Source organism: Macrotis lagotis, chromosome 1 (assembly GCF_037893015.1).
Source record: "Macrotis lagotis isolate mMagLag1 chromosome 1, bilby.v1.9.chrom.fasta, whole genome shotgun sequence".
NCBI classification, from domain to species: domain Eukaryota; kingdom Metazoa; phylum Chordata; class Mammalia; order Peramelemorphia; family Peramelidae; genus Macrotis; species Macrotis lagotis.
In genome coordinates, this window is record NC_133658.1 from 576304026 (window position 1) to 576327607 (window position 23582).

A 23582-nucleotide genomic window follows, 5' to 3' on the forward strand; every position below is an offset into this window, starting at 1 on the left:
TAAGTTAAAGTGCTAAAAAGAAAGAGAAAAAAATGTACAAGCAGATAGATTCCTTTAGGGAATCCACGCTTTAAAAGAAGTAAAGATTATTTGTCAAACAAAGGTTTTAACCAAGGGCTCCCTCTTATTTTAGAATCAGTTGCAAAGTTCTCTAATTTCTAAAGCCCTTTATAATCTGTCCCCAGGCCACCTTTCTAGGTTTATTACATGGACTCTTTCATTCACTTGCCATTCCAATCAAACTGACCTCACCTATTTTCTTTATTTGCCATCCCATTCCCCAGCTATGAACCAGTCACTTATTCCTATTCTCTACTCCTTCACAGCCCTCTCAGAGAATCCCTCTTTTTCTTCAACATCACCTTCTACATGAAATCATTCCAGATTCCCCCCAACTTCTGGTGCCCTCCAACTAAACTACTTTGTATTTAACAACTTTGATTTTATTTGAATTTATCCTCTTTAAATCTACTCTAAAAAATTTATATATGTACTTGTCTCTCCTATTACAATGTAGATTTTTGAAAGAAGGAACTGATTCATCTTTTTCTGTTTCCCAAGTCCCTTACACCTTGTCTGGCACATAGTAGGTGCTTAATAAAATTGATTGATTAATTCCAATTATTGAATGTTAGATTCAAAGTGTAACAAGTAGGGGCAGCTAGGTGGCACATTAGATAGAGCATCGGCCCTTGGAATCAGTAGGATCTGAGTTCAAATTCAGCCTCAGACACTTAATAATTACTTGGCTGTGAGACCTTGGGCAAGTCATTTAACCCCATTACCTTGCAAAAAAAAAAAAACAAAAACGAAGTCTATCCAGCTACTTCTATATACTAAACATTATTAGAGGATGGAGAGGAGAAAACCAAAGTTATAAGCTTCAGTCTCTGCCCTAAAGGGAATTGACAGAGTTTCACATATGTTGAAAGACATGCTCTGCTTGAATTCTTGAAAATTTAAATACTAGGCAATAAAGCCCATTTAAAATACTCTAAAATAAAGGCCTTTTCTCAAAAGCTCAAAGAATATCAAGTCAAGGTTAAGGTCTCACCTATTCCTTGGGAAAGGGAGTGAGGGAGAAGAATATTTATCATTATTAAAAATAGACAAGTATAGCTGAAAAATGTATTTGGAAATTTGAGGTTGTTACTATCAAAATAAACTAGACACACCCCTTTTGTTTAATTACTAATTTTGAAAAGTCCTCCCTGGACTGAACCATTCACTCTAAGAACAGAGTGGTTGGTTCTCCTTATCCACTTTAAAAAGGGATTTTGTGGAACATCTAATTACTTTATTATATAACAAAACTTTTACGTTCATATTAACACATAATAACAAGTGAGCAATAAATCACTTTACAGCCCAGGAAGCAAAGTTTATTATTATATACCCATTTATCCCTTCGAGGTGAGGAGAGCCTGTATCCCTTTAAAACTCATGTCAGGATGATTGACCTTAGCATTCATTTCATCATTTCAGTTCCAGCATCTATTTCTGCAAACCAACCACTACCAAAATGATGCCTGGTGGCTTAAGTGATGCTACACCTGCAACTCCAGAAATCCAGGAGATTGTTGATGAGGTGAGATGGTGCATTCTACAAAAGGAAATAAAGAAAAGAAAGAAAATAATGGGTTCTGATAGTTTGATTGTCAATCTCTCTCTCTCTCTCTCTCTCTCTCTCTCTCTCTCTCTCTCTCTCTCTCAATTGTATTAGTCTTTTCAACGAACAAGTTTTTACATTTGTCTCTCATCTCTGTGATGTTCTCATCATCATTTATCCAACACAACATTTTCTGTGGAGTCAAGGAACAGGAAACAATATCAGATGGTAATTGATTTGGGAAATAGCTAAAAAAATATGATTCATAAATGAAATAAGAAATAAATACCATAAATGCCATAAAAAATAATGAGTATGAAGAATTTAGAGAAGCATGGGAAGACTCATAGGAGATAAGGCAAAGCAAGCAGAAACTGGAAAAAGAGCATACAAGTTGGTTATAACATTGTGAATCTGGGACAGTGATAAGAACACTGAATTAGAAGTCAAAGAAAGTGGGTTCAAATCCTACTATCTGAATCTTACTATCAGCTTGGGAGGGCAGCTAGTTGGCACAGTGAATAGAGCACTGGCCTTGGAGTCAGGAGGATGGGAGTTCGAATCCACCCTCAGACACTTGCCAGTTATTAGCAATGTGACCTTGGACAAGTCACCTAAACCTGATTGCCTTGCATCCAGGGCCATCTCCAGTCATCCTGATTCATTTCTGTCCATTGGACCCAGAAGGCTCTGGAGGAGAAAGTGAGCTTGATGACTTAGCCCAGACCCTGTCACTCAAATCCAAATCATGTGCTTGTCATGACATCACCTCCCTGATGTCTTGCTCTTCTTTGAAAATGAAGGACAAAACATCAGTTTGATCTTTGTTACTCACTTAATCTCTTTGGATCTCAGTTTTCCTTAAATATAATATGATGGGATTGTAATAGGTGGTCTTTGATATCTTTTCCAACTCTAAATTTATGAGTCAATAAGTTGAAAAGGAAAGGATAAAATAGACTGAACACTGTGTAATTATCATAACTAAGCCTGGTCTCAGTAAAGAGTAGAGAAGACACTTCCTTCTCTTCTTTGCAGAGTTGAGGGACTATAGGTGTAGAATGTATCCTAGGCTGTCAAGATATGTTGGTTGGTTTTTGTTGAGCTGATTTTTTTTCCCCTCTTTAAAAAAAAAAAACCTCTGGGCGGCTAGGTTGTGCAGTGGATAAAGCACCAGCCGTGGAGTCAGGAGTACCTGGGTTCAAATCCGGTCTCAAACACTTAATAATTACCTAGCTGTGTGGCCTTGGGCAAGCCACTTAACCCCATTTGCCTTGCAAAAAAACAAAAAAAATAAATAAATAAAATAAAATAAAAAACCTCTTGCACAGAATGCCTCACTGGGGAGGCGAGAGAGAAAACATAGAACTCGAGGGAAAAAGGTGAAAACAAAAGGCATCAATTTAAAAGATAAAATATGTGCTTCTCAGGGTATTGAAGGCAACCTGAAGAATGGCTATATCTAGCAATCACAAATTTTAGAAAATAAGGAAAATTTGAACTATCAGCAGAGAATTAATTTGCATGGTGTTCTGTACTTTATGAAATAAATAGAAACAGGTAATTTGGTTTAGTTCATGGATAAAAAGAAGACTGACAAAATGAGAGTTTTTTCTGTTTTAAATCATTATTAATCCTTTTGGTTGTCAATTAATTTAAACCACTTAAAAGATTTCCGTATACATATGATACTCCTAAGAATTCATTGATTTATCAGACTAAAAATATACAAAGAAAAAAAGAGAAAAGAATGGTTTTTTGATGAGGGAAAAATATAAATGCTATAGAATGAAACAAGTTATTGCTTCTACTCAGATCTTTTTAATCACGTGATGTTTAATATTTTAGAACCAACATCTAATCCCAGTTCTGTTGTTGAATCTATAAAATGGAGAGGTTAGATAGAATAGGAATCTCTAAGGGCCCTTCTAGTTCTTTGGGTCTGTTATTATTACCTAAATTTCTGAGGACATTTTTCTAATTTTATTTGGTAGAATCAATGTATAAATAAATTGTGGAATTACTAACAATTTGATTGATATGATTTTGAAACCACTAGAATAACCTTGTTTGTTTTTTTAAGGTCAAATTATATAAAACAAAGTCACATTGAAACAGAGACTTTAATGATCTCTGACTAAAACATCAACATATAGCGACTTTCCAAGCAATAAAATAGATTCTGGTATTGATAATTTAAACCTTTCTGACAAGATGATAAACAGTTTGTATTTCTAAGTTGTCACCTACAGATAGAAGTTTACTATAAATACAGGCAGAAGGAAATAATATAGGAAGGGAATGTTTCATTTCATTAGTTATGACTAAATAACCAGGCAGGGGGTAGGCCTATGTAATTTTTCTGTCTTTGTGGCCTCACAGCAAACCTCTTAAGCCCACTGAGCCTCAAGTTTCTACACTTTAAAAATAAGAAGGCTGAGGGTGTCCAGGTGGCACAGCAGTAGATAGAGCATCAGCCCTGGAGTCAGGAATACCTGAGTTCAGATCTGGCCCCAGACACTTAATAATTGCCTAGCTGTGTGACCTTGGGGTAGTCACTTAACCCCATTGCCCTGCAAAAAAAAAATGAGAAGGTTGAATTAGATGACCTCTGAGGTCCTTTCTTCATTTGAATGCTGAGTTTGACTGAAGTGATATAAGGGAATTCCTGGACTAACATCTTGGGTGAATGTGGACTCAATGATTTCCAACTCACATATATGATTGGACTTTATATGCTAAAGGGGAAAGAGCACTAAATTGAGAATACAGAGATAAGGGTTTTAGACTTAACTTGGCCATCTTCTATCTTTGAACTTGAGTTTGAATTCATTCAGTCCTCAGTTTCCTCATATGTCCACATGGGATGTCTAGATGCAACTTCTGAATTGTCATGGGTATTTAGGATCTGAGGCCTTTTGTGGAAAAGGGCTGTACCTACAGGAAGGCTGAGAGAAAGCACTATGTAGGTCTCTGGAATATCTCTAAGGTGGGGAGCTATTATCTCCCCAAGAAATACTAGAATAGAATTATATCCAACTGCTCACTTTCCTTAAATATCTCTGGTTTATATGTAGGAATCTAAGTTCAGAAAGAATGTTAATTCCCTGCTCACACTTAAGGGCAAAGTATAAGACTCTTAGCTTAAACAAACCAACTTAGTGCTGCCCCACCATGTATTGGTTACACAAAAGATTATCATAATAGTAAACAGCAAGTAAAATTTAGCTAAGCAAGATATCAAATGAAAGTTTTAAAAGTTCTATTGATCAGAATATACCAAAAATTCACATATGAATGAACTTCATCTGAGAGTAAATATATCTAAGGTCAAACAACTGTCTTTATGTTTGTGTGTATGTGTGTGTGTGTGTGTGTGTGTGTGAGAGAGAGAGAGAGAGAGAGAGAGAGAGAGAGAGAGAGAGAGACAGAGAGACACACAGAGACACACAGAGACACACAGAGACACACAGAGAGAGAGAATGAGAATGGTCTCATTCAAGGGGAAGTCTTCTTCCCAAATTTTCTAGCACATTAGATACTGTCCCAAGATTGAATGGAAGCCACCTTACAGGAAAATTAGAAATATAATACATTTGCTATGAATTTCAAGGTCCTTATGAGAATCAAATGAGATAATACATGGTAGGCCTTTTGTGACCATAAATTGTGGATCAAATGCAGGCCATTATTACTATCCTTACATTTTCCTGAGGACAGTGAATGAAATTCTCCAGGGAACATGTAACAAAACAATTAGTGCAGAGACCCTACAAACAGACAACTTGCTTCAAATTATGAACCAGTTTCATGCTGGAAGAATGTTTGTGAAGAGAGAACCTGGAGTCTGAGGCAGGATTTGAATGCAGTCTTCCTGAGTTCAAGTCCCACCATGGTGAGTTGCTGTTTAAGGGCTTTGATAGGGGATGTTGACGGTATTACTAAATATTTTAAATTGAAGTTATGAAATTCAAGTGGCAATATCCTTTGCTGCCAGAGTCAGAGATGAATTCCCAGTCTAGTGGTCTGTAAGTCCAGCTAAGTGTATCCATGGTTATAGTACAACAACAGCAACAGTGTACGTGGAGCAGATCTGAATGTTTCTAAGATCATTCAATCAGTCTCACCATAAACAATTGCAGATTCGTGATAGCCAGAGATTGTTTCATTTCCTCAGCATTAAGAGTCTTCTTATATGCAAAGCACTGTGCTAGTTATTGAGAAACATTAAGTACTTGCCCTCCCAAAAGGTAAAGAGACCATTTCATATGAGAAATTGACCTGAAAATATTTTTAAAGCCTAATTTTTCATTTAAGTAAAAGGAGTATTTGCCCAAATGTCCCTGTAACAGCTCCCAAATTTACCTTTATGAGTTCAGGGAACAGAAATAAATTATGAGACATTGAAAGACCTTGCACATTTTAGATTCTCTAATGTGACTTACATAATAATAATAATAAACTTGAATGCTGACTTAACAGTTGTCAATACAATATGCCACTATCAAGAAAGATATTCAGTTAGAAATTTCCTCTTCTAGGAGAGCCTCTAATTCCCAAAATAGACTACAACAGTCACTCTTGTAGGAAAAGTGAAGGGTAACTGATGGATGGTCTGCATGTTTAGTTGTTTTTTAAACTGTGCAGAAATCAAGAAGAATGGGTACTTCATCTGCGAATATGGATAGACAGGAATGGACAAAGATGAATATTTGGTTTTGATCAGCACTTTTGGAGAGAATGCCCACAGAGATTCACAGAATATCAAAGCAAAATTGAATCTTAAGCAGTTTCAATCTTAAGGTGTTAAAGACTACTCATATGTTTCTATGCCTAAGGAACTTGAAAATCTCTTGTCTTCTATTCATCTAGGTCTTCTGCTGGGAATTTTATATCTTTAGGTACTCATGCTAATTGTAGATGAATTTAAGTATTGGAACACACTGAATTTTTATGTAGCATATAAAATTCAGATACAGGAACTTATAATCCAGCTAGAGAAATAAGATATATGCAGAAGTAACTGCATTATGAGAGACTGATAATGATGATGAGGATGATGATGATGATGATAATGATAACAATATATTGAATTAAATTTCCTTTTGGGGGAAGGGAAGCCTTTTTTGTATTCCCAGAGCTTAACACAGGGTCATGCATATAGCAAGTGTATAATAGACACTTATTGCCTGAACTGTATATCCTTAGGCAAATAATTTATACTCTCTGGACCTCAGCTTCTTAACCTATAAAAAGAGAATGTTAGGGTAGATGACTTGCAAGCTGAAATTCTATGTTTCTAAGAAATCCATAAACACCAATGGAAAAAAAGAAAGAAAAAGAAAAAGATAGGAAAGAATAAAGCAAGTTTGATTCCTTTGCTTCCTCTTCTCCAATGAGAACAGACAGTCACATGTCTCATCAGGGAGGCTGCCCTCACTAATTGCCCTGACTAAAGAGCAGTTAAATGTGGTGAAGCAAATATCCATTTGACTTCCAACATGATCAAGGCCATGTAGTTCTGGTCTAATCCTGTAAATTTAGTCTAGATCAGACTAGTGTGGGGAGATTTGTTCTTTCAGTAGTAGCCTTGAGGTGTTTGAGTCAGTGATAAGCCAGTGGGCACTGAATACTCTTGCAAGACTGTAACTTGGATAGTCACTCCTCTGATACAGATTGCAACCTCTCTAACCATACAATTTTTGCTTTAAAAAAATCACCTGTCACCACCTTTCTCAGTGTAATGACTATAGCTACACTGCTTCTTAATTAGGACCTTCTCTGGAGGTACTATTTCCCCATATATAGGATTCTAGATTCAGAGCTTAAAAACACCTGAGAATCACTTAATCCAAACTTTTCATATTAGGAAACTGAGCGCCAAAAAGGTGAAATCACTTGCTCAAAGTCGCACAGGTTATAATTGTTAGTCATGTTTCAAAGCTAGTTTGTGCAAGGAGTGCTGAATTCTAAACCCAACCCTCCCTTCATTATATTGCAGTTCCTCTGCATTCACAAGTAATCTTGGAAGATTGGTGCCAAACTTTATACTCAGATTCACCCCAGTGTTTAAGAAGGGCTTAGAATCCTTTCTGTCTTCTTGGGATCCTCAGAAACAAAGAAAATCTATGTCCAACTTCTCTATCCACCCACCAGTGATGTAGATATAATAACATTCTTAAGGTAACATAAGCATGGGACTAAAGATGTATCCCCACGACACCCAAGCAAAAATAGTGAAAAAACCTCATTAGAAAATATTTCTGAATGGAAAAAAATGAACATACAATGAATGGCCAGGCTTTCAGTATTTTCTTGCAAAAGGACCTGAATTTAGGGTATTTGACATATAAGATCCAAGAAAAATACAAGGTTATCATCAAAGACTAATTGCAAGGATAAATAATTACAATAAGGACAAGTTGTTACCTTCTTATATAGTTGAAAACTAAACCATATATATATATATATATATATATATATATTTGTGTGTGTGTGTGATTGTAATTGAGTAGTTTGAAAGAAAGATTGGGGTAAAGCTGAGTGTGATGTGATTCTAAAAATCAATGCTATGTTGATAAGGTAAAAAGAGTAATTATCTCATACAAATGAGATAAGAAAACAGATACAGAGGAATTAGATGGGGAAGAGGACTGGTAGTTCTGGAATCTGTTAAAGAGGGTACTACATATATGCATATATACTTATATATAGTATACTGCATAAAGTATATTAAGTCTTCTAAATTCAGAAAGAATTAAGAGGGTAATTAAGAGCGTAAGGAGATAGAGAGTGGGGAGAAGATGAAAGAGGGATTCTTGAAAGAGGATAGGTTAATGAATAGGAGGACAAGATCAGTGGTAGAAGTGAAGCAGAGGAATCAGTAGGGATAGGAATAGGGTAAAGGCAATGAAAAAATAGGAAGGAGAAAATAAACAACTGATTATAATTTAGAATGTGAAATGGCTGGTTTCACCCATAAAATGGAAATAATAGATTAAAATTTTGAACTCAACAATATGTTGCTTTTGGGAAATGTTATAAAAGTGAGAGATACATACAATCATAAAATAAAGATCAGGAGTAGAATGTATTATGTAAAATAATTAGGAGTAGTAATCGTGATCTCAGACAAAGTTGAAACTAAAATAGATTTAATCATAAAAGAAAAATAGGGAAACTACATCCTTATGTCAGACATATTAATCAATATTATTTTAGACTACTTAAAATAACTAAACAATATAAGGTTGGAATATTGCTGTAGTAGATATGCTAGTGAATTTAGAAGAATATGAAAAGTCTTGGGCTTAGAAAGGAAGATGCACCTTTAGAGAAACAGAGGATAAGGAGAAATAAACATAGTAAGGCAATAATTGTTTTTTCTTTAACCACAGCAACAATTAAAACAGAAATGCAATGTGAAAGATATTTCAGAAAGTACAAGTCAGCCCATGTCTGTCAGGTTAATCTGAGAAATATCACAGGTTTTGTTTTTGTTCACCTCATGAACCTAAGCTCACCAGACCTCTCTCTCCTCCACTATCTCTTGAACTCTGTCCAAGCTCATGTTCATTGCTTCTATGACATCATTCATCTCATCCTCTGTCCTTTTCTTCTCCTTTTACTTTAATTCTTTCCCAATATCTAGGTCTTTTCCAATGAGTCCCATTATGTGGCCAGAGTACTTCAGTTTCAGTTTCAGGATTCCACTGAATGTTGATATGCTGTGTAAAATCAATAATAATGAGGATTCCTGTTTTTTTTAATAATAATGCTCATTGAATATGAATTTCCTAAAAAAGACTGCCACCTGATGAGCTATTAGGAAGCTGTGAGAATTAACTAAAGATTACAGTACAGGTTGGACATAGTTGGGTAATCCCCTAGTTCAATTACTAAAGTGTAGCAGTTGTTCCTAGTACCCTGTGATTCTCTCATGATCATCTATGGGTCTCTTTCATGAAGTCAAGTGTACAGAGCACTGAGTGAAGCAGATAGTAGATAGTTGGTTGACAGATGAATATAACCAAGACAAAGAACCAATATGGGTCAGTTTCAGCTAAACAAGCTCTTCATTTTTTAATATCAAAGTTCTGAGTGCTAAATTATTCAATATATTTCACAGTTTACATTTGGCCCCTGAATAGCATATGGCAGAAAATGGGAAAGCATGGTAATTCTGGAGTTAGGAGATGTGGTTCAAATCCTACCTCTGTCACTAGCTACCTACGTCTTTAATCAAAGCTTTAACCCCCTCTGCTTAAAATTCCCATGTATATAAAAGAAGAGGTTGGGATGCATGACCTCTCTCTGAGGTTTCTTCCATCCATTCCTCTCTAGTTACTCTCTTCTTTCCTCTAGGCCCTTAACGTGCCTCTCTTGAATCACTCCACTAGTTGACCTGTGTGACTCAAGACTCTCTTCTATTAAATCTATACTCAATGGAAACCTTCCTTAAATATTTCTGTAAAACAATTCATCATTCGACTGCTCACATCTTTGTGTCTCTGTTCTCCACAGCCCCCATGATCCTGCCCCTGTCTCATTTCCTCTTCCTTCTCTCATTTCCTCCCTCTACCCAGTGAAATCCTGACCCATTCTTAAAAGACCCCAAAGAGCAGTATTTGAACTAAAGATTGCTGAAGAGATTAGAGAGAGATTTTGATGGCAGGTATGATTGGTTAAAGGGAGAAGAAATTGCCTCTACAAGGAGAAAAAGCCCTAGCAGCAAATCAGCTAGAGCTATACCCAGTTGTCAGCTAAGAATGTACCCAGAATTTTGACAGGACCCTAGGTTTCAGACAAATTAGTGTAACATTCCACAAGAATCTCCCCCCTCAAAAAAAAAAATAGTTCCAGGAAGCTAGGTGGCTCAGTGGATAGAGCACCAAAGTGAAGTGAGGAGGACATGAGTTCAAACACAGCCTCAGACACTTAATTGCCTAGCTGCGTGATCTTGGATAAATCCCTTAAACCCTTTGCCATAAATAAAAAAAATTAAAGTAAAAATAAAAAAACAGTAATACAATGATACGTGTTGTAGTGTAGGGAATATCTTCTTCAGAATGCCCAAACTGGATCCCACAGGTATCCTCAAACTCATTATCTGTTTCCCAAAACCCTCTTCTTTTCCAGACTTTCCCATTTCTACTGAAGGTACCACTGCTCTACCAGTCTCTCAGGTTTGGAATTTCAGCATTTCCCTGATCTTTTCACCCTTTCTCACCCCATTTATTGAATCACTCACTAAATCTTGCTATTTTTAACTCTATAACAATCCTTATAGCCTACTCCTTCTTACTACTCATAGAACTACTGCCACGGTTCAGGTTCACATCATCTTTTTCCCAGATTATTGCAACAGCCTCCTAATTGGTCTTCCTGTCTCTTCTCTCAACCACTCTAGTCTATCCTTCATACTGTTGCCAAAGCAATTTTCCAATTAAGATCCTGAATGCCACTCCTCAATTGGCTTTAGCAGCTCCTTATTACTTCAAGGATAAAATTTTAAGTCTATTTAAAGCTTTAAAAACCTTATTATGTGGTTCCAACCTATCTTTCTAGTTTTATTCCTTATTACTCATCATTCTACACTGCAATTAAATGAGCCTGGACTTCTCTCTATTCCTCATATAACACTCCATCTTCAATCTTTGACCTCACTCTCCTCAATGCCTGGAATGCATTCACTCCTCATGGAATCATTCTCTTCCTTCAACTCAAGCATTACCTTCTATAGTTATTTTTGCAATATCATAGGGGTTAGGAGAACAATACTCCAATAATTCAGAAAATCCATGTAAAATTCTTTGGCCATCTCTTCATACCAGAGAAGTAGTCTGATTTTTTTTTCCTTTTCTTTTATGGGGTTAAGTATTTGGTCATAGTCTCTGTGTTATCTGACAGTCATCATGTGTCATATGTGACTTACACAAAACTCCTCCAAAATTATTATTTGATTTCTTATAATGAATCACAATATATCAAAACCCAATGTGGATGAATAACTATACAGGAAACCTTTCCTAATTCTCGAATTACCAATACTCTCCTCTTCCCAAACTACCTCATATCTAATATAGCTATACTTAAATATGTACTAGTATTCTCCATTAGAATATATTTTCCTTATGTATATGGATTGTTTCATTCACTGTATTTGTACCTCTAACACCTCACATGTTGCATAGAGGCTTAGTACATATTCACTGAGTAAAAAAAGGTAAATCCACACACATACACATATGAGTATACATGAATATCTATATGATTGTTAAAAATCTAGACTGTGGATTCATTAGTGTGAGAAGATCCTAGAATGAAAACTCCTTCCATCAATACAGGTCAGCAACTCATACATAATATTTTAGAAATTTATGGGGCACTGAAAGATACAGTGATTTGGCCATGGCAGTTACAATATACCAGAGGCAAGATTTGAACCCAGATCTTCTTGACTCCCAAGCAGTCTTCTTTCCACTGGTTCACACTGCTTCTCATGTCTGCATATCTGTTTGTGCATATGGGTGCTAATGTGTCTGTAAGTGTATCTTCAAAGGCAGCAGGGGGGCCTATTATAATTGCATCCTTACCACCATGTTCAATCTAATCTATTAGTTGCCATGTACATGTTTGTTATCTGTTTGTTAGTCTAGAGCAAAGACCAAGGTGAATATGGATGTGTTATTTCTCTGAGCATCAGTTTCCTCATGAAAAAACATAGGAGCTAGATTTAATGATTTCCAAGCATGCGTCTAGTTCTAAACCTTTAAGAGTCCATTATTAGCTCTACTTGGAGAATGTTAAAGGACTTTCAGGTTATCTAGTCTAAATACATGAAAACTAAGGCCCAAAGGAGTGAAGCAAACCGACAAACATTTATTATCAATATTTTAACAAGGAAACTGAAATTACAGATACAGGATAGTATATACAAGCAAATATACCAAAAAAAAGTTAACCACAGATGGAAAGACACTAACAACTGTGAGCACTAGAAAAAGAACTCATGCAAAAAATGACATTTGCATTAAATATTGAAGGAAACTAGGGAGTCCAAAAGACAGAGGTCATGGAAAGTATTTCAGGATGTGCAATGACTAACTCAAGGTCATATAGTAGAATTGCTCAGAAAGTATTTATTAAGATCTGGGAACATAAAGACAAAAAAATGAAACATTCTCTGTTCCCCAAAGCATTTATTAATTGTTTAATGTATTGGGGGGGGGGTTGACTAAAATTTCCATTGTTGTTAGTATTGCATTGACCACTGAGTACATCAAACTAATATTACTTGCAGATAACCACTAAATTCATTACTTTCCATTCATTCCTTAAGGTAAAACCAACATTTGAGGAAAAGATCAATGAAAAATGTGAGACCTTTGAAGCTGTAAAATACAAAACTCAAGTGGTGACTGGGACTATGTAATATGTAAAGGTCAGTGTTCAAGAATCATTTAACTCTAACACATACTACTCAATTGTTGTTGGGCTTTTTTTTTCCTATTTGAATGTATATGGGAAGTTTGGGGATAGGTTTACCCCTTCCCATTTGAATAACTGGAGAAAATGGCATCTGTCTCAGGGGAAATATAATGATGTCCAAGATAAAGTGAAGAAGACAGAAAGGAGGAAGAGTCTTGGGAAGAGATTCATGTCAACATGGGGATAAGAGGAGAATTAACCTGATAGATTTTACACTAATATTGAACCTGAGATGTGGTAACCAAAGAATGAATAGTGAATTGAGTGGGAGTGAGAAAGGAAGAAAAAAAGAGAATGATGAAGACTCTCACTAGTCTATCACTTTGAATAGCCAGGCAACAGGAGAGAAATAAAGCCAAGACAAGATTCACAGAAATGAGTTTCCATCAGGGAAAGCTCTCATGTTTAAGACTGTGATTCTGAGAATTTACATACAAACTTAACATACTCATGATTATTCCTTTGGGGAATTCCATTTGATTTTATGATTCCTCTAATAAAATGTTAGCCCATAAGATTGTGATTTGCATGCTTGCAGGTAGAAAGTAAGTCTCAGGTATTGATACATTGTCCCAGGTTTTCCTGTATTGAAACAATAAGATAAAAGTGAGAGAATTTCCAAAGTACTGAGTCTTTCATGACATGATAGTCTCCAAAACAAGGTTTCTTAGTTTATGTCCTAAATCCAAGAACTAGATTATGTGTTGTTGGAAAGTAAGCATTCTGTCTTATATCAGAGCCTCAAAAATGTGAGAATCAGGTCACCATGAACCCTAAGCAATTACATTGGTGCCCAGGATTTCAAATATCACCTTATCAAAAATTACTGATGTATATTTTTCTTTTTCCAAATCCTATACATATTTGGGAATTTTATCTGAATTCATGATGGATTTTTATTATAATAGTAAATTCTGGGTCTGTGAACCCTCTCTACCAACACAATCTAAACTCATCTATTGATTTTGTTGAGTACTACCAGGAGGTGCTTGGGGCCTCAGCTGGTTAAGTGACTTACCTTGGATCATGCAAGTGGTAAATTTAAGAGACTATGAACCCTCTCCAGATGCAAACCCAGAACTCTCTATACTACAGCAAAATTGAAATGGAAATTTATGACCATAGAGAACCTCAATAGAATCAGAAGTGGACAGACACAGAACTGGGAACAATTTGGTCATTTTGAGGATTGTGGTTAGAGATACCTAGGAAATATAGATAGTATGGATCCAAGTATTTCTATATTTAAGGTACAGCAGTAGACCTATGTCAGTTGAGTTAAAGAGGCTATATTAAGGTGCTATAAAGGACATGTCAGCCAAGTAGGAGCATCTGCTGCAACATAGGAAGAAAGGAAGAATTGAATGGCCAACTATGTGCTACTAAGAGCTTCATAAATATTCTCTCATTTTGATCCTTACAAATGAGATAAGAGACATTTCCCCCTGGAGAAATTAGGTGATTTACTAGCACAGACTGTAACCGAATTATTGATTTTGGTGTTGGTCCTAGGGAGTTACTTGGAGACTACAGTGGTTATGTGATTTACCAATCCAAACCACTACCTAGTCTTAGTTTTTATGGTGGTTTCATTCACTCTCTTTTGCTAAAGATTAGATGTGCAAACTAAGAGATGGGAAATATAATACAACAGATCAGTAGAATAAAAAAATAGGGCTACCTATCCCTCAAGGAACCCAATTTTGGAAGGAAGGCACAAGATGTGCAAGGGCCACAATGCTTGGGTTAAAATAAAGAAGGGGGAATATATATATTTATATATTTTGTATGGTACATAATTTTTTTTCTACACATTTCAGAAAATAAAACCCTTAAAAATAAATTAATCTTTAGGACAGAGACACAATTCAAATTCAAAACACCAGTTGACTCTGTTATTAAAAGTTGTTTAGATATTCAAACATCCAGGTCCTTAACAACTGGAGTCAGCTGCGGTCTAATGAAAACAACCCTGGATTTGGGATGTAACACACAAGTATTTATTAAAGGACTACTCTTTGCCAGGCACCAGGTTAAATTCTTTGTAAATGTTATGTTATTTAATCCTCACAACCATCCTTGGGGATTAAGGAAATCAAGTGAGGAAACTGAGGCAGACAGGAAATGTCCTATCTCCAAGCCCATCATTCTATCCACTGCATCTTATAAGTAGATTATAAATACTAGATAAGTGACTAACCCACTGGACCTTACCATAAAATGAACAGATTGGACTAAAGTCTCTTCCATCTTTATATATATGAGATGTTACTAACTAAATTGTACTGGTGCCTGTCTGTATATTACTGTAGTTGTTTAGATTTTTGTGAATCTCAAGTCCCTTAGCTTTAAAAATAAAACTAAGGGATCTCTCTGTTACTTCCTGCTAGAATAATTTTTCAGAGCATGAACACACTCATTAATAGGTGAGAATAAAAAATAAAAACTTCACATCAGACGTCAATTAGTCAAAACTTGTACCTAAAGCAGAAATGGTATACAATGACTCTTGAGAAGTTAAGAGGTGATGGGAATCCATGTGAGTAATTCCCTACTTCTCCTTATTTGCAGGTATTTCTAGGAAATAATCAATATGTACATTTGAAAATATAAAAAAACCACTCCCTCACACAAAAGAGTCGCTGAAGCTGTTCGACTTCCAGATTGACAAAATTGAGGATGATGACCTGACTTCCTTTTAGAAGAATAATCCAGAGTGCTTTTGATGCTTTCTTGAATATCCTATATCAATAACACCAATTAAAATTAAATATGCATCTTCTAAAAGTTGATTTTTTTCACTTGGATGATGTACTGGTTAGTTTTAATCAATCTCCCCTCTTTTACTCCTCTTCATACTTTATTATAAGGTAAGGCTCACTGGATAGAGAAAAGGGGAAAGGATATATTCAGAAATAGAGTGACATAAAAACAAAAGATATCAATTAAAAATTTTTAATTAATTCTGAAATTATTTGCTTTAAATCATTTTACATCTCAGCTCATCCTATAGCAGATACTGACTTTCAATAGTCAAGGAACCTTAGGTTAACCCTAAAGAATTACCAAGCAAATTTGTGTAGCACCCTTTCTGAATTCCTTTCCCAACTTGCAGTGTGGTTTGGGTTCCCAGATTTTAAAGGCTGCTGTCCCAGGTTTTGGAGCAACCCTATGGAGCTGCATCCCTAACATTATATCTCCAGTCCCCATTAACCATCATTCAGCAGAAACAATTAGCAAAGACATTTACTCAGATGGCATAGCAAGAATATTAGTTGCCAGTTATTTCCCCTTTCCCCCCAACATATATCCTGCCATAAATAATCTGGGTTTTGCTCTCCCACAAATATAGTGATAATGGGAAAAGTGAACTCAAAATTAGAGTAGTAGTGAGGAAGGTATATGTGTAGGATGCATTTGCAGCAAAAGTAACCCATGACTCCTGGTATATCCAGGGACTATTCTCTGTAGACCGACTCTCTTCTCTCTTGCCAAGTCTCATGTTCCTAGAAGCTGCTTCTACTGTAGAAGCCTCATGGCTGTTTTCTTATATCTACATCTATTTAAGGCAGATCAAAATAATTGAGGTTGAAATGATAGCTATTCTCTGCTGCCTGTACTAAGCAGTATTTACCACCTAGATGATTTTTATGATTTTCTCATCATAAAAAGTTGCATATCCCTGCCTTTTTAGGAACTGTTATAAATGGTTTGTGAATACTTAGTCCAGAACGATTAAAATGGTTTTTTATTCATAAAAAGGCACACGTCTCTCAGAGGGAGAGAGGCCCCCAAAACCCAAAATGCAAGATGTTATATGCATTTCCAAAGGCTTTGTTCCTGTCCCTTTGAGCCAATCATGGTGTAGGGTCACAAATCTAATTAATACATGCACCCGCATACTTTTTCCCCACCCTGCTCATTATACTAATGAGCAAGAACACCTACCTTCTCCTGGGCAAAGGACAATAGCACCAACTCCCATTCAACCCATGCAAAGTTATGTAACCTTTTCCGTGTCTTAACTCTCTCCTTCCAGAAAACAGATTGGCATCTCTTGAGTTGTCACAAAGAACAGACATTCTGGCTTTTGTGACATATCCTCACAGACATCTGTGAAATTCTGCTAATACCCTTTCTCAAATTTGTGAAAGTAAAGAATCTCTTTTGAAGTTGTTCCTTATTGAAACATGGTCTTTCCCCCAGTACTTGCCACAGTTATTTCTCTGTATAGTTGGTGCATAAAGATTGTTAATAGAAAAACTTCCTCCCCTGTTTGTAACCCCTAATCTGAGAGAGCTAATAATTTTTTTTTGTCTTGTAGCTCCTAAATTAGTGAATCAAGAAAAAATGGAAAAGATGGTGGGGTTTTTTCTTATTTACTTATCACTAAGAGATATTTTGAACACTTAAAATATCCTTTATAACGCCACTACCTACACAGTGTCCTCCCTGTTATAAATGGCTCAAGAATACTTAGTCCAGAGTGATTAAAATGGTTTTTATTAAAATATCTTAACAAAATGGCACACCTCTCTCATGGTGGGAGGGGCAGGGGGGGTTGTGAATCCCAACATACAAGTTCCTTTATGCACTTTGAAAGGCTTTGTTCCTGCCCCTTCATGCCACCCACAGGCTGGGGTCATAAATCTAATTGATACATTGGTTCCTATATATTTCCCCACCCTACTCATTATACTAATGAGCAAGAACAGCTCCATCTCTTTGAGCATGTGCAAAGGAAAAGGTCAAGACTAGGTTATTCTAATCTAGTTTGTCATCTTTCTAATGGGATTAGGAGAACTCTCCCAGTTTTGTGATTGACTGGGGCCATTTCCCCTTTGTAATGGATTTCAAATGGACCTCCCTCCACACCCTGTGAAGACCAACAAAACCCTTCATTGCTCACAAATACCCCCTTTTCTTTTACTTAGTCTTCAACTTTCACCAGCAATGTCTTCCTCAAATTAATTCATAATCCTCATCTTCAATAGCACTACTGATTTTTCTATCAATATTTTTACTTCTTCAATATTAGAGCCACACATCAGTCCTAATTTGCAGATAGAATTTTGTACTGCTTGAGTTATTAACTAGATCATACATGGGAGATACACATGGCTAATAGGATTAGCCCACTTAGAGCCAATAGTAAAATACCCAGTAATTGCTTCCACCATGAGACAGTAAGCCCATTCATCCAAAAGGTTACAAAAGGGGCTTGTCCAGGTTTGGACTGGCACAGGTGCCAAGTTTCTGATATCCCTGGTTATCTCCTTTACCACCTTCCCATTGTCATTTTTGATAAGCTCAGTTTACCACAGTCAAAAGGTAGTATAATACTAATCTGTGTTGAATAATCACCTCTTTTGTTAGCAAGACTTGATCAGTCAGTAAGTCCAAGACCTTAGCTGTGTTATTGGTAATTTTTCCACTACAGATTAGGGTCTTATTAGTCTATTCAGGATATAAACTGGGGTTCCATAACTCCAACTCCCATCCTGTGCCCAGGTAGTATTCCCTTAAGTCTACATAACAATTCCCTGACCAACTCTTTGGAAAGCTTGGTGTAGGCAGTAGATCTACAAATTCAATAATGTCCCTCTAATGCTAGTTGGTCTTCTAGGACTATGTTTCCAACAAATGAATAATACTGTTCCTCTTTACTTCCAACAAGTGGCCCTCTTAAATAGACCATATAATCATAAAGATAATAGGTACATATCCAAAGTTGCTGTACCTCCTTCCACTGCAAGTTTTTATTACAAATGTCTTTAGAAAGGTCTTCCTGGCTCCAAAACTAATGAAACTAAATTCCCGATTTTGAGCCATTGGAGCAACCCCAAGACTAGATAGTGATGTTACTTAAATTATTATTCTTACAAATGGTCATTTCTGCTCGTTCCTTGAAAATCCATACTAACTCATAAAAATTTCCCTTAACAAATGCCCCACTTTGCACATCTTTACAAGGGATCCAGGTATCATCATTAACTTCACATGAGTCTGAGGCCACCTATCTCTGAGTTGTACAGTCCTGGATAGTTGTGCCCTGCTCCTAGACATGGCCAGACATTTGCTACTCCCCAGGCAAATATCCTGGCCAGACAGTTATAAACAATGGTCACCCTGAACTGACCCAGTCACATGCCACCAGAGTCTCTCTCTCCTCTGTATCAGAATCCGGTGCCACAGTGCACCTCTGATCAGGGACTGAGAATCTAGGCTAGACCCAGGGGTACCATCACCCAAAGACAATTCTCAAACTGCTGTGAACTATAGAAAGTCCAACAGTTAACCACACCAAAAGACTGGGCATTGACTTCAGCCACCTAGACTCTCCTCCCATCTTTACTAACACCCTGTTGTCTAAATTAAAGATAGGACTCACTCCCTAGATAGGATATACAGATTCATGTAGATATAATAATGTCACCCAGTAATCTCCCTCTTTCTCTCGCAATGGAGAACATTTCACCCTGCCTCGCCTCCTCCTTTCCATAGGGAGAATGGCATAAATAGGGGTGTCACATTTACAGAGTCAAGGGGGAGTTACAGATAAACAATGTGCACATAGGTGAGAGATGATGGAGATGAACAGGTCCAGTATCTCTCCTCTCTTCTCCTTCTCTTCTCTTCTCCCTTGGGGGCATCCAGTGTCTTTCAGCAACTTCTGAATCTGTTCCAAAAAGTCCTCTCCAGCTCAGGTGACTAGTTGAGACCTTCTCTTCTGGTAGAGTAATTACTTAACATCTTATTCAGATCAAAACACATTTATATCACAAAACAATGAGATTCTGGAGCTTATTACAATTTACATTTTTCCTTATTGCCATATCGACACACATACTTAACTTTAAACACAAACATCCATTAGTTTCTACTACACAAGCAAACTCCCAATGAGAATGATCACACTGACTCAAGCTTGTAACACATATATTCACCACATCTTTGTTCTTAAGAATACCCAGCATCTGGTATAAAAGTAAACAATGTTAACCTTTGCTCTCATTACAGTAATGACTCAAACATCCTTAACCAAAATGAATTTTTTTCTCAATATTCCCATATTTTCCTTTTCCTGGTATACTTATCTAACTCACACTCCTTTCCTTAAACTAGAACTTAAAACTGTAATGGTCCTAAGAATTTCCCATTCTTCTTACCTAAATATCCCTTCCCCTCTAATACAAAAACTAAGGAAACTTACTTCCCACCACAACATGCACCTGAAAGCAGGTGTCAGAGCCAGACACCTAACCCATCTCTGGCTATTTGATCCAATTTGCCTCTTTTTTGGTTTGCTTGGTAACTAACTATAAAGATCCAGGACATTAAAGAAAATTTCCTTTATAGATATAAGTATTGAATGTCAGTGTCCAGGCAGATCATGTTGGTAAGTCAAATATCTTAGGCCAGTTTTATTCATCCAGGTGAGACATTATCCAAATGCCATTTTCAGGAAATTAAGTCAAAGGAGTCCAACCTCAGCCATACTGAGAAGCCACCCCCTTTGGCTGCACATCCCTGTCATCTAACATCTTTACCCAATTGGCTTCCTTGGTTCCAAGAATATGACCTTTATCCAGTAGCATATCCATTTGTTGACCATCCTGGTATCTGACATAAGAGAAAATTGATTAAAAGTCCTGTGAGTGATCTAAAATAGTTGTTTTACCTAGTTAGAACTTCAACTAGTTAGAACTTCCAGTGAATATAACTCACTAAATTCCAATTATAACCTTTATAGAGTCCCAATTAATGAAACCAATACCTAAAGCTTTGAGTATCCTTCTTGGGTCTTTGCCTAAAACCAGGTATTCTAACTGTGACTGGTCCTATGGGCCTCATCTTCTATTTCTTACTAGAGACATCCTTATCTGAAATCATATCTACTGTATCTGTATATAAAGATGGTAGATCAGATTCCTCTAGCCTAGAGAAACCTCCTTCTAGCCTGTTGTATCTTACAACAAATAAATGCTTCCTTTGTCCAGGAGATTGCACAGAGAAATCTCAAATTATCTTGTATTTATCTTTCCCATATTACATAGTGCTTTTACTTCAAAGCAAACAGCCACCACTTTGGAATATACATATACAGGTCCAAAATATTCCCAATTCACATACATAGCTAGAAACTTCTATAAATTAACTTATTTACCTACTAGCCATTGTCAACATAGTTATTCCTGGCATGGGAATTGGAGTTAAGTGACTTGCCCAAGGTCACACAGCTAAGCAAACACTAAGTATCTGAGACCTGATTTGAACTCAGGTCTCCTGAGTCCGGGGCCTAGTGCTCTGTTCTCTGCACCACCTAGCTACCCCCTAACATACAAATTCTTTTCAGAATTCTTAAAACCATTAAAACATCTTAGGTAGCTTGAAATTTCCAACATGCACTATTAATTTCATTATAACAGAACAGCAATAAGAGTAACACACAAATTACTAGATTGTACAAAGTCATCCTTCCATCATTACATTATTCAGACCAATCCCAGAAAGGATCTTACTTTTTCATATTTTTGCCCTTCAAAGCCACCACAGGCTTTAATCCCAGGCTTTAACAATACAGTATTTAAATAACATATTCACAATAGATAACTAAATATTATATATAGAATCTCTTTGTGGCTACAAAAAAAAAACACATAACTGATAGATACATCTTAATCATCAATAAGTTACCTTACAGCATCAGGCAGAGCCCCACATATCAACTGTCTGCAGTTACCAAGAAGTCTGATTTTTGACTTCTTTGAAATTAAGTATACATTTTTAATATATATTAATCATAAGATTCTTATTTAAACAACTTATTTCCCTTATAACAAGAGCAAAATGAATATCCCATGATCTTTACACTTTTGTCTCTTCATCCACGTTCTCAGAATCCAATATCATACATATGACACATTTAAAACCCCAATGCAATTACAACTAAACTTCCCAAGTTTAGTTTGATAAAAACTTTACAATACCTTAAACAGAGAATCCAGCACTCACATTCCAAAAGCTCTATCTAAAACAAAAATACAATTGTTAGCATTATTAAAGTTAACATTAAAACCATATAGAGCTTTTTCCCAAAAGAAATCAGTAAATATCCCTGATAATCTAGGTATTTCTTTTCTTAATAACGCAATACCACTTTTCTTTAACCCAAAGCTCAACCCACTTAAATATTTCCAAAAGTAACAATAGTGTTAAAATAGTTTAATCCCAAATTAATTTAACAATCTAGGTTATATAATTCCTCCCATTGTGTACAAATTTCTGCAGAATGTTATAACACTAAAAACTCTCAGTGTGCTTCTCTTAAAACCTGGATTTTATATATATATATATATATATATTCCTAATCACATATCCCACCTGTGGAAGGGTCTCTTTCCCTTTAAGGCTTAAGCACTTGAAGTCTCCTGTCTATACCCCTGTGTGGGATGAGATTACCCACTTAAATAAAACTCAGAGATTTCTGGAAGAGAAAAGTTTTATTCAGTTCTCAAGAATTGGCCCCTTGCTCTGCCTTAAACATTGAGAGAGAGAAAGAGAGAGAGAAAGGGGTGCAAGAGCAGGAAATCCAAGATCTATTTATCCTAAAGCAATTCTACCACCATGACCACCAATACCCCCCCACTGACCCATCCTCATTAGTGGGGAATGTGATCTTCACAATCTCTACCAGTAAATTCCTCTAAAGAAGAAGCATATAATTCAAACAGAGACAGGTTCTCCCCCTCCAGGACAAGGAATGTAGAACCATCTGGACTTCAGTCCAGATAAGACAGGGTCAGTTTACTCTTTACATTCTGGTCAAGGTAACATTAAATTGCTAGTCAGGGGATTAGGAGCAGAAGGTACATAACACACAGCTTAACTATTTCTAATCTATAATATTCTACTGAAAAAAATCTCAGATTTTATCCTATTCAATCCCTTCTATTTATTTCGATGAGATTTCTTCAAATTTCTGTAGTATAGACTCACATTGGTGGTCCATCTGATCATCATCTTCATTTTCCTTGCTAATCCACATTAACTCATAGTCATCATTTCCCTTAACAAGGCCCCTTTTGTGCATCTTTACAAGGGATCCAGATACCATCAGTAATTTCACATGAGTTTGAGGTCACCTCTCTCTAAATTATATAGTCCAGGATATGTGTACCCAGCTTCTGAATATGTCTAGATATTTGCTACTCCCCAGGCAAATATCCTGACCAGTCAGTTATCAACAATAGTCACCCTGAACTGACTTAGCTATATGCCACTGGTGTTTCTCTTCTCTGGCTCAGAATTGGTTTTCTAAGTGAATTCTTTCATGTTGGCTCAACCCCTTAAAGCCTTTAGCAGGCCACATTTTCCAGAGTCAAGGGGAAGTTACAGATAAACAATGTACACATAGGTGAGAAATGGTGCTGAAGAACTGGTCCAGTGTCTCTCCTCTACTCTCTTCTCTCCTCGAGACATT

The 23582-nt window shown here is 36.4% G+C and overlaps 1 long non-coding RNA gene and 1 pseudogene across 1 annotated transcript; one reads left to right on the forward strand and one right to left on the reverse strand.

Moving 5' to 3' along the window:
- Positions 1-1375: 1375 nt before the first annotated feature.
- On the reverse strand, positions 1376-17118 carry LOC141521510 (uncharacterized). Its single transcript, XR_012477958.1, has 3 exons — positions 17048-17118; positions 15730-15979; positions 1376-1603 (listed from the first exon to the last, which is right to left on the reverse strand). It is a non-coding gene; the product is annotated as an uncharacterized LOC141521510 (long non-coding RNA).
- Positions 1523-15801, forward strand: LOC141521504 (cystatin-A-like; annotated as a pseudogene).
- Positions 17119-23582: the final 6464 nt, after the last annotated feature.